We start from the raw sequence: 11,724 nt of genomic DNA, 5'->3' as shown, positions 1-11,724 counted from the left end.
GCCTCTCCCTGGTGCTCTGCCCTCGCACACAGGGCGCCTGGACACCGTCCTTCAGCCAGGGCCACCCAGTCTCCCCTTGGTCCCACTGTCCCCGCACCTCTGCGCCCATTTCTCAAAACCAAACTCACTTTCCTTGTCGCTTCGGAATAAGTTGTAGATTTCAGAGGGGTTTTAGATTTACGATAAAATAATGACAGGAGCTGGGAGCCCCACACCTGGTTCCCCTTGTGCGGTACATTTGTCACAAACAACAAACTCGAGATGTGATGAACTGACACCCATGCTTTGTTCAGATCTCCTCGGGTTCCCCTGATGTCCTCAGGGTCCCCCGTGATGTCCAGGCCTCCCGTCTCCTGGGCCCCTCTGGGCTGTCACGGTTTCTCAGTCGTGCCTCGTTTGGTGCCCTGGGCAGTTGTGAGGGGGACGGGTCAGGGGGTTTGTAGAACGAGCCCCACAACTGGGGTTCGTCTGGTGTTTTTCTCGTGGTTATTAGCCTGGGGAGGTGGCTTTGGGGAGGTGGCTTCGGGGAGGAGTCCTTGGTCCAGGCCCGCCTCCGCGGGGTCTCCTGTGAACTTGGGTCACATGTCCCCTGGACTCAGGTCCTGGGGGGAGACCTCAGGACACACACCCAGCACCTCTGGCATATTTCACGTCATTGATAACCGGCTCTTCTGTTTTCTAACATTATTTCATTTTGGCATTATGTATGTTTTACTCGTATTTTATGACCTTTAAAAATGAAAGGATACCACTTGTATCTGCAATCCTAAATGAAATGTCTACTTTGTCCTGCTTTTGAACTTTAAAGGGAATCATACGCTGAAAAAAAAAATTAAAGGAAAATCTCAGATCTCAGAATCTGAAAACAAAAAGGAACATTTTTGTGTCCTTAAAAAAAAATACTCAAGTGTTTGGTCATTCATATTAAAAAAAAAAGTATGTGCCCTTCCTTGGATTTCAGAAGGAAATACTTCTTTTAATCGCTGGTGGCGTCTCTCTAGGACCATTTTAAAGGAAACTGTATGTTCTTTTAAACTGAAAAAGGCAGCACATCAGCTGAGACACCTTTAATAGAGATTTACCCACAGTCATGGGTCTCACTGGAGCAGTCCCGCCCCCAGGGGACACTGGGCGACATCTGGGGACATCTGTGGCTGTCACACTGGGGGGCTCCTGGCATTGAGTGGGTGGAGGTCAGGGAGGCTGCTCCACACCCCACAGTGGCCAGGATGGTCCCCACAGAGGATGAGCAGCAGATGCAGCAGTGGTGGGGGGGAGACCCTGCCCTAAGCTGACAGAGCGCTCCCCTGTGTGCATCTGTGTCCACATATTCCCTTTTTGTAAGGACACCACTGTGTTGGATCAGGGCCCCCTGATTACACCTGCAACGACCTTATATACAAACAAGGTCTCGGTCTGAGGTCCTGAGGCTCAGGTCTTCACACGTGGACTTGGAGGTCCGATTCAAGCCCCACACCCGCTTTCTCTTTGTACACTGGATTCGCCACTGCTGAAGGGTGTCTTTATCTTGTCAAGGTCGTCGGGATTCCAGTCCTGTCCTTGCCGGCACCTTTGTGTTGGGACCGTTGGCTTCAGGAGACGGGAGCAGCACTTAAAAGCTTCCTTTCAACTCGCCACCTCCATCCTGGAGACAGGCACTGTTTTTGGAGAGCTCTGAGGGCACCGTCCCGCCGCGACAGCCTCCCCGATTCCCGAGACGGTGCCCCGATGGGACAGGCGCTTTCAGGGAGTCCTTGCAATTTCCAGGCACCCAGAGCCAGCATGGGGGTGTCGGGGTCACTGTGGCGGTGGGGCACTTCATTTTAAGCCACTGCCCTCCTGAGGGGCACAGCGGTGGCCTGCCTCTCACCTGGAGTCCCGTGGGTTCCACCATGGCTGCGTTTTCAGGACGGCGCTTTTCTGTTGCTTCCAGAACCTCCGGTTGCTAGTAGAATATTAACGCCCTCCTTTATCCTAACAAGGACACGCGCACTGTCTCCAAGTAGGGGACTCCGACCTTGACACGGGTTTGCAGAAACACAAAGCGCTACGGGGTGTTAGATGCATTACTGGGCTCTGTCCCCACGGAGCTGGGCCCCATCAGGGACACCCCACAGTCCGGGCCCTCTGAGCTGCCTGCTCGCGGGTCTGCGCACAGGCGGACATCCTGCGAGCGCTGAGGTCGGGAGGAACCTGGGGTGGGGGGTAGCCAGGGATGCTCAGAGGCCCCCAAGTCTCCTGGACAGGCCCTGACTTGAGTGTGAGGGGGACGCAGAATCAGGACAGTGCAGCCCCCAAGAGGAAGGACCTGCCCATATCCCCAGGCCTCCCGCTCCCCGCCCCGCCGTGCGGGCTCAAAGGCCTTCTCCATGGCGTGTTGTCACACAGGTGTCCACTTGCCTCTGTCCACCTGCAGCCCCGCCGGCCTGGGGAGAGAACTGATTTCTGGAGCACTGCCTTCATTTTTTTAAATGCAGTTTCAAACTTTTTACTTGAAGTAATTATAGAGTCACAGAAAGGTGCAAAGAAATGTACAGGCAGTTCTGTACGTACTAGAGCACCCTTACTCCAGCCTCCCCAGCGGTGACATCTTGTAACCATGGCACCGAGATACTACAGCACCTAGATACCAGAGCACCCAGAGAGTAGCTAGATACCAGAGTAAGCAGATAGTAACTAGATTAACTGGATACTACAGCACCCAGATAGTAACTAGATCCCAGACACCAGGGTAACCAGACAGCAGAGCATCAAAGCCAGGCCACTGCTGCCGGCACAACCCAGGAGCCCGTTCGGATCTTGCCAGTTCCACGTGTGCATCTGTCTGTGTTTCCCTGCCATTCGGTTACATGTGCAGATGTGAATCACGGCTCCTCAGGTCAAGTTACAGAAGGACACGGGCCCCCACCACAGGCCCGCCCTCGCCAGGCCGTCTCTCCATCCTGAGAGCTACTTCTGCCACCTCGCACGCCCCCGAGGATGAGGCAAATTACTGAGCGGGCGGCAGCATGATTGAGAATACAGCAAACGCACTCTGTATCCAAAAAAAAGTTTATTTTTATTATCTTTCCTCTGTTTCCCTCACTCCCTTATATTCTGATGTATGGCGCTGTTGAAAGCAGGTACCAGAGCCTAGAATTTTCATACAAAAAAAAAAAAAAAGAAAAGAAAGAACAAAAGGGAGTGTTTACGGAAACGTTCACAGCTATATTGTACCACCGAGGCAGTGCGTCCTGGTGAGCGCTGATGGGTGACGTGGGGCGGCTCAGGGGCCAGGCCGAGGGCGTCGGCGATTGATGTCCCAAACGGTGGGAGACACACAGACCTGGGCGGCCTGGGAGAGGGGTGCACTCGGGGGCGTGAACAGGGCAGCAGCGCGTCCATCTTCCAGATGTGCTCGTCATCAGCTGGAAACTCGACCGTTCTCCAGCTCTTGTCACTCTGACGTGCAGTCGTGGGGTTTTAAATTTTTTATTGATCAGTTTCACGTTCAGAGAATGAAATTCTGGATGGTAGGGAGACCGACACCTCCCGGCGTCGTCCCACTTTGTTTTAGTAAGATTGTACAGTGAAGTCGTCTGCTCCTTATCAAAAGAATTAAAAGCCTAAATATACCACGGTTCGTGTCGTAAGCTGACCCGTGAACCGTGGCGAATATAAAATATGACTCAACTGAAACACTAAATGCTTGCAGTTTTTATCTCTTAGCCAGATCCATGACGGCCTATTCTGTCCAACGACAGACGTGTATGGACATGGAAAGTTGAACCCAAGCTTCAAAACGGCCCCAGTGTCGCTGGCGGGGGTGGGGGACGGCAGTCAGGGTTTCATGGGGACGGGCTTTCGGTTTGGGAAGACGGAAGGTTCTGGGGATGGAGGGTGGGGATGGCTGCACAACGGTGTGAATGTCCTTAGTGCCACTGAGCTGTGCACTTAGACGGTAATTTTAGATTATGCGTGTTTTACCACAATTTTTGAAAACTGCCCCCGTGTGACAATTAGACACAGAAATAAACAATCCTTCGAATCCACACGGTGGAACTGAGGGGCACCCGCCCAGTGAGAGGCAGGCGACAGTCACCGTGCCTCTGGTGTGCAGCCCGATTCCCGCCGGGGCCCAGCCTGGAGCCAGGAGCCAGGAGCCAGCCCGGTGCTTCAGTTCTGGGTTCCTCCTGCAGCTGGCGGCCAGGAGTGGCTGCCGAGCTTCTCGGGGACTTAGAAAGGCAGAATCCTTATTTCCGCTCAGTGTGTCTTGGGTGGAACCGAAACGGGGTTGGGGTGACCCTGAGAAATTTGGGTTCTGGGTGCCACATTGAGTGCTGGTTTGGACCCTGGGGGGACTGGACGGGGGCGGTCAGCGCTGTGTCCGTGTGGAGGAGTTGCAGACAAAGCAGAAAGTTACTGCCTGGAACAATGTGAGATAATATGATAGAGGACCTTGAAGAAAACAAAAGACGGTTGTAGATTACTGATGTCTGGGAGAAGAACAAGGAAACAGAAAAAAGGAAGAAAACAAATCCTCACAGCGGCGCTTTTTTGAAATGCAGATGACACTGTGCAGCCTGCCCTGAAATGCCTAATAGTTAAAATGAAAGGCTTTTTTAAAAAAATCAAAGGCAAACAGGATGGAAACTCAACGGGGCCTAATCCTTGACTCTTTGTTGAAGAGACACTGCAGCGCACCGCCCTTTCCTGGTCTGGGGACGCCGGGGATCTCCGTGGAGTGGAGGACAGAGCGACGGGAGAACTGAAGCGGGGCCACGACGGGGTCATGTTCCTGGCGGGGTGTCTGTCGCCCTCTCATGCGAACAGTGAACACACCAGGAAGCATCCCACATGGTACGGGAAATGCTTGCTTGTAGGGATGAATTTAGAGGGAAAAAAATTTTATGTGGTAAAATATAAAATGTATCATTTTTAAGTGCACAGCTTGGTGGCATTAAGCACATTCACATTGTCGTGCGACTGTCCCCACCATCCATCTCCTGGAGTCTTCCATCTTCCCAAACTGAAGCTCTGTCCCCATGAAACACTGACTCCCCACCCCTCCCCCAGCCCCCACCATCTACTTCCTGTCTCTGTGGATGTGACTCCTCCAGGGACCTCATGTGAGTGGAATAGGACAGTATTTGTCCTTCTGTGTCTGCACGCCTCTCTGAGCATCACGTTCTCAAGGTTCATTCACGTTGTAGCAGGTGTCAGAATCTCCTTCTCTTTTTATTTAAATTTATTTTTATTTTTGGCCGCGTTGGGTCTTTGTTGCTGCGTGCGGGCTTTCTCTAGTTGCGGCGAGCGGGGGCTGCTCTTCGTTGTCGTGCGTGGGCTTCTCATTGCGGTGGCTTCTCGTTGTGGAGCACGGGCTCTAGGCGAGCGGGCTTCAGTAGTTGTGGCTCTCGGGCTCTAGAGCACAGGCTCAGTAGTTGTGGCGTACGGGCTTAGTTGCTCCGCGGCATGTGGGATCTTCCTGGACCAGGGATCGAACCCATGTCCCCTGCATTGGCAGGTGGATTCTTAACCACTGCGCCACCAGGGAAGTCCCTCCTTCTAAGGCGGAATAACATTCCAGTGTGTAGATGGACCACATTGTGTTTATCCATCATCCGTCCATGGACACTTGCGTTGTTTCTACCTTTTGGCTGTTGTGAATCATGCTGCTATGAACGTGCGTATGCAAATATCTCTGAGTCCCTAATTTCCCTTCTTTTGGGTATGTACCGAGGAGTGGGATTGCTGGAGCATATCGTGATCCTATGTTTAAATTTTTGAGGACCCTGCAGACTTTCCACAGCAGCTATACTTTTTTCATTCCTACCAGCCACGCAAGAGGGTTCCAATTTCCCCACATCCTCACCAATTCATTATTTCCTGTGTTTTTGTTGTTGTTTAGTATTTGCCATCCTAATGGGTGTGAGATGGTATGTGTTTTTGAATTGTGTTCTTAGTAGTATCACCATGCTTAATATTTTTGGTATTTATAAAGGTGGGTTGGAAATACATAAAATGGGGATTAGAAAGCATGGATAATTTTCTTCTTATTCCATTGTCCACAACTGCAATTTTTTTCAAAGGCTTAAAACTACACACATTGATTCTCTCACAGTCCTGGAAATCAGGAGTCTAACATGGGTCTCACGGGCTAAAATCCAGGTGTGGGCAGGGCTGCATTTCTTTCTTGAGGCTACAGGGGAGACTCTGGTTCCTGCCTTTTCCAGATTCTAGAGGGGCCGCATCCTTGTCTGGTGACACACTTTTCTCTCCAAGGCCAGGGGTAGCTGGAGCGCTCTACAGACGGGATCTATGTTCTGTTGGGATTCCCGGGCCAGGCACTCCAGCTGCTGCCCCGTTAGCATTTCATCTGAGGTGCTAGTCCTCTGCCAGCACAGCCCCCGTGGATGGCACCAAGTCCTGAGCCCCGAGAATAACCATGTGCCAAATGCACACGGCTGGTTACTGAGGTGCATGGCTGGACTGTCTCGGGTCTCAGGCAGGAAGGTTTTGCGTGAAGAGGAAAACCCAGTTCCGTTTGCCAAAATCAGGTTGGGAATGCCAGGAGATGGCGGAGGGAGAAAGATGGGGTGGGCTGACATGGGGAGCTGGTGAAGGATGTCCCGGGACAGGCCTCCTGACCCCTGGGCTCTCCCCTCCTCCTGCTGTGGCCCCCGCCCAAAGGGCAGCACTGACCTACACAGGGAAATTCTGGAGGAAATCTGCCTGCTGCGAGGGTTGCCTTTCCCTTCATTTGTTCAGACACCAGTTGTCAAGCACACCCTGGGTGCAGGTGCAGGGCTCGTCCTGAGGACACTGCAGGGAGCAAGCTGACCCAGGCGCGGCTACTTCCAGCACTGCTGGCAGGGATGCAATTAGTCTATGGCCGTGGGCCTCACCCGAGGGGGATTCTGCTCCCCTGGGACACTGGGCCATGTCTGGGGACATCTGTGGTTGTCACGACTGAGGGTGCCCCTGGCATCGAGTGGATGGGGGCCACGGATGCTGCTCTACACCCCACAGTGCCTGCGACCTCCCCCCCCACCCCAGAAAACGACTGGCCTCAGCATCAGCAGTCACAGGGGGAGACCCTACTCTGGCGTTAAAGCCGGTCAGTGCACAATGGGGTCAGTGCTGAGAAGGGCACACGGCTCCTTCACAGTGGTCAGCGGAGCCATGGATGAGGCCTGAAGGCCAAGTGAGGAGTCGGGGCTCCCGGGACAGCTGGCAGTGGGGCAGCTGTGGGGATGGGGGTCAACACGGTACGGCAAAGAGCAGTTAGCTCAGCAGCACTTGACCACCCCTTGGGGCCTAGACAGAGGCGGACACAGATCACAGAAGAGCTAGCATTATGTTGGTGGCCTTAAAATTTTTTACGTTTTTTTTTTAAAAAAAGAACAATACAGAAGTAATACAGGCCTAAGGCAGCCAGACAAAGCTAAAGAACACGATGGAACCCCGCCTGCCCTTCCTCCAGTTCGGCCGTGCGCCCACGTCTGGCTGACGTCAGTACCAGATGAGCTGGGCCTCGGCTCTATGGGGACCTGGGCACATTAGGCTTTCATTGTTTTAATTAGTAGCTTGGTTCTCCTTGGGTTTCTTGTGAATCACGGGCGTCTTACAACAACCACGTTAATATTCATCTTTGTCAGATGCGGTCGTGCTGCACGCCTACCAAGTGCTGGCCGGGGCGCCTGGCTGCTGGGCTCCAGCTGGCTGGTGGGCTGGGCCGTGCAGGCTACTTCTCTGCTTTAGCTTAGCTGGTCCAGCTCCGCAAGGGTCTGGCCAATCCTGCCTCGTGGCTCAAGGCCCGCGAACGGGACGTCGGAGGTCCCTGACCCCCACCTGCTCCGCCATCTCCCGCCGTCTCTCTGTCTCTTGATCTCCATGGGTCCCCACCTCTCACGGCTCCTTTCCCTCTCCTCCCGAATGCAGCTATTTTCTCATGCAGAGGAGTTTAGCTGTCTCCCTGTGGGCCCTTTCATCTCACGTCCTCAGGGCCTCGCTCACCGTCCCCTAGTACTAATTACGGTATTTTCCTAAACAAGCCCAGTTGGTCTCTAAAATGAGTTCTGATACCAGCTGGTAAAATTAATTTTTTCCCCAACCATCCTCTACGATACAGTAACGAAAGACACACAGTCTCTTGTCGGCAGGAGGTCAGCGTCTCGGGTAGACGAGTATGTAGACAAATAATTACATTACAGCGTAAATCAGCGAGGCTTCGCACGGTGGTGCTGCAGTGACAAACACCCCGCAGCTCAGCATCTATAAACAACTAAGGTTCATTTCTCACAGACACTAGTGGGACTTGGTTGAACATCACCCCCCCAAATTCAGGTCCACCCAGAACCTCAGAATGTGATCTTATTTGGAAATAGGGTCTGTGCCGACGTAATTAGTTGAGATGAAGCCGTACTGGATTAGGGTGGGCCCTAAATCCAACACCTGGTGTCCGTATAAGAGGAGACACAGGGACACCTGGCAGGGAGAAAAAGCCATGTGAAGATGGAGGCAGGGAGGGGAAGGATGTGCCTACAAGTCAAGGATTGCCAGAGCCCCTAGCAGCGGGGAGAGGGGTGTGGGGCAGATTCTCCCTCAAGCCCCCAGAAAGAACCAGCGCAGCCCACACCTCAGTCTCAGATATCTCCGGAAGTGTGGGGTCAGGGATGTCATTGTTTGCAGCCATGGGAACTCATCCACCAGCCATCCACCAGAGCTGGTGGCGCTCATCTGTGTATCACCATCCTCCTTACTCTTGGGCCCGGCTGGCGGGGCAGCCAGCATCAGGGGCAGAGCCGGTCCCCAGGGTGGACAGAAAGGGGATGAGGGGACATGCATGCTGGCCACGGTGCTCTGCTCACATTTCATCAGCCAAAGCAAGTGCCCTGACCACGTCTGCATCAAGTGGGCAGGATGCGCTCCATGGAGGAGAGAGAACCAAACAGACGGGAACAGTGCCAGTGACCACCATGCTTTAGGTTCAGACCGGCCGTGGGCTCAGAGGGAAACCTGCTCCCTGGGCTGGGCTCCCAGGGAGGGTTTCACGAAACTTGAGCTGGGCCAAGGGACGCCTGCACTGCAGCAGGTTACCACAAATGGCAGCTTAAAACAACACTATCTGAAAGCTTCTGTGGGTCAGGAGCCCGGGCACGTGTGGCTGGGTGTTCTGCTAGGGTCCCCTGGTGGTGATCCAGGTGTCACCTGGGGCTGTGTTGCATCTGAGGCTGGGGCCTCTTCCAAGTTCACAGGTTGTTGGCTGAGTTCCTTTCCTGGCAGCTGCATTAACGCATGGCATCTTCCTTCCCCATGGACCACAGGAGAGCCTCTGCAGCCTCCGGGGGAACCCAGTCTTCTCTTCTAAATGGCTCCTTCAATCTGGCCCGGCCCAGCCAGGATAATCTCCCTTTTAATTAACTACAGGTCAACTGATTAGGCACCTTCATTGCATCAGGAAAATCCCTTTGCCTTTGCCAGAGTATCATATGATCAGGATGTGACGCTCATCACATCGCAGGTTCTACCCACGCTCAAGGGCGTGAGCCATTGGGGACCAGCTTAGGATTCTGCCTGCCACCCAGTTAAAGACACTGACAGCAGGGGGGAGACTGGGTGGAGAACGGCCAACAGGAGGCCGCTGGCACAACAGCTTGAGGTGTGGCCATTGGCACCTGGGGTCTCGGCAGGAGTGATTCAGGACGTGCAGGTGCCTTTCTCAATGGGGTTTGTTCTCGGCCCCCCAGAGTCACAGCACCAGCCTCCCCTCTAATTTACATGCTATGGGTAAGGGTCCCAAGTAACAAAAATGCTCCTCTGAGTTACACAGGGGTGAGGTGTGGAAGGCTTCTCCTGTGACAGTTTGTCAGCTGCCCTCCAATATCCCTTCTCCCTCAAATAGAAGAACCCCATTCTTGATTAGGCATGTGGCCCCCAGAATAAGGGCAACTCTCCCAGCCGGCCTGCACCTAGGCATAGCTGGGTGGGTATGTTTGGACCCGTGGGACGTGGGGCAGACATGGTACATCCAAGGCCTAGGTGACTCAGGCCCCCCACTGACCCTCGATCCCTGCAGTGGGCAGATGGGCCCCAAAGATGTCCACACCCTCATCTCTGGAAACTCTGTATATATCATGTGAGATGGCAAAGGGGACTCTGCAGGTGGGACTGAGGTTAGGGACCTTAAGATAGGGAGATTATCCGGCACACGCACAGCATGGAATACTGCTCGGTAACAAAAAGGAAGGCAGTCCTGATACACTCGAGGGCTTGGAGGCATCTCCCGGGTGTTGCGCTGAGTAAGAGAGACGCAGCTCCAAAGGTTCCGTGCTGCACTGTCGCTTCTGTAGAACATTCTCAGGATGACGAAGATGGAGAAGAGTCCTGGTGCCCAGGGGTGAGGTGTGGCGGCGAGGTGGGGGTCTACCCAGGGTAGCTGGAGGGAGTTCTCTGTGGGGAGAGAAATGCCCTGTATCTTGACTGGTGGTTACACGAATCTACACAAGAGATACAATGACTCAGAAGTCTACACGCACTGTCCCCATGTCACTGTCCTGGTTTTGATACTATATTATAGTTACATAAGATAACCTTTGGAGGAAACTGGGTGACAGGTACAAGGGACCTCTCTGTACTACTTTTGCAAATTTCTATGAATCTATAATTATTTAAAAAATAATAAGATAGAAAAAAAATCTTCCTAGGGCACATCTAAGCCCCGAGGGACTCCTCTGTGTCACTCCACCTCCACCTTGGTCCTGGCCTCACTAGGCTTCACTTAGTTCCTCTGACGAGTTGGGCCTTCCGCCACCCCAGGGCCTTTGCACAGTTCCCTAAGCTCTGAAAGCTCTCTCCCAACCCATTCAGACGTCAGGTTTCAGGGTTAAACGTTATTTCCTTGATCCCCACCCACACCCCTGCTCCAGACAAGGTTGTCTCTTTGTAATTCTCAAAGCTCCCTGCGCTTCTCCTGTATTAACTTCTTCAGAACTTCTATTTATTTTTTGGTACAGTGGTTACCAATCTGGACTCTGGAGCGGGACTTCCTGTTTCAAGTCTTAGCTCTGCCTTAGACAGGTGACCTAACCTCTTTCTATCTCAATTTCCTTGAAAGTCCCCAACGAATCACATCTGCTGGTATAATCCTCTCCCCTTATATCTGAACTGGCCCTGTGAGTCGCCTTCACCAAGAGAACATGGTGGAAGTGAGGCCGTGCCAGCTCCAAGCCTACACCTTAAGAAGGGCTGGCAGCGTCCACCGTTGTGCTCTTGGGAACCCTGAGCAGCCGTGTAGGCAACAAGTCTGCTTCCCTGCTGAAGCGAGCATGTGGAGGGGCCGGGCGCTGAGAGCACGTGGAGAGGCAAACCTGACAGGCCCAGGCTCTGGCTGACTCGCCAGCTGAACACAAGCAGCCATGTGGCCACTGGCGAGACCAGCAGAAGAACCACGCAGCTGAACCCAGGCCAGACGGCACAACTGTGAGCAAACAACTCGGTTCTTTCAGCTCATGGGCTTCGCGGTCCTTTGTTGTACAGTGGTAACCAAAACAACTGGGCTGATTATTATTGTTTATCTTTAAATGCATCATACTAACGGTATGATTCTTTTTATTTATTTATTTATTTTTGGCTGCCTTGGGGCTTTGTTGATGCACGCGGGCTTTCTCTAGTTGCGGTGAGCAGGGGCTACTCTTCACTGCGGTCCGCGGGCTTCTCATTGCGGTGGCTTCTCTTGTTGTGGAG

The sequence above is a fragment of the Eubalaena glacialis genome, chromosome 4 (genome assembly GCF_028564815.1).
Source record: "Eubalaena glacialis isolate mEubGla1 chromosome 4, mEubGla1.1.hap2.+ XY, whole genome shotgun sequence".
Lineage (NCBI taxonomy): Eukaryota > Metazoa > Chordata > Mammalia > Artiodactyla > Balaenidae > Eubalaena > Eubalaena glacialis.
The sequence above is the reverse complement of the archived record's forward strand: the minus strand, read 5'-3'. Positions refer to the sequence as shown.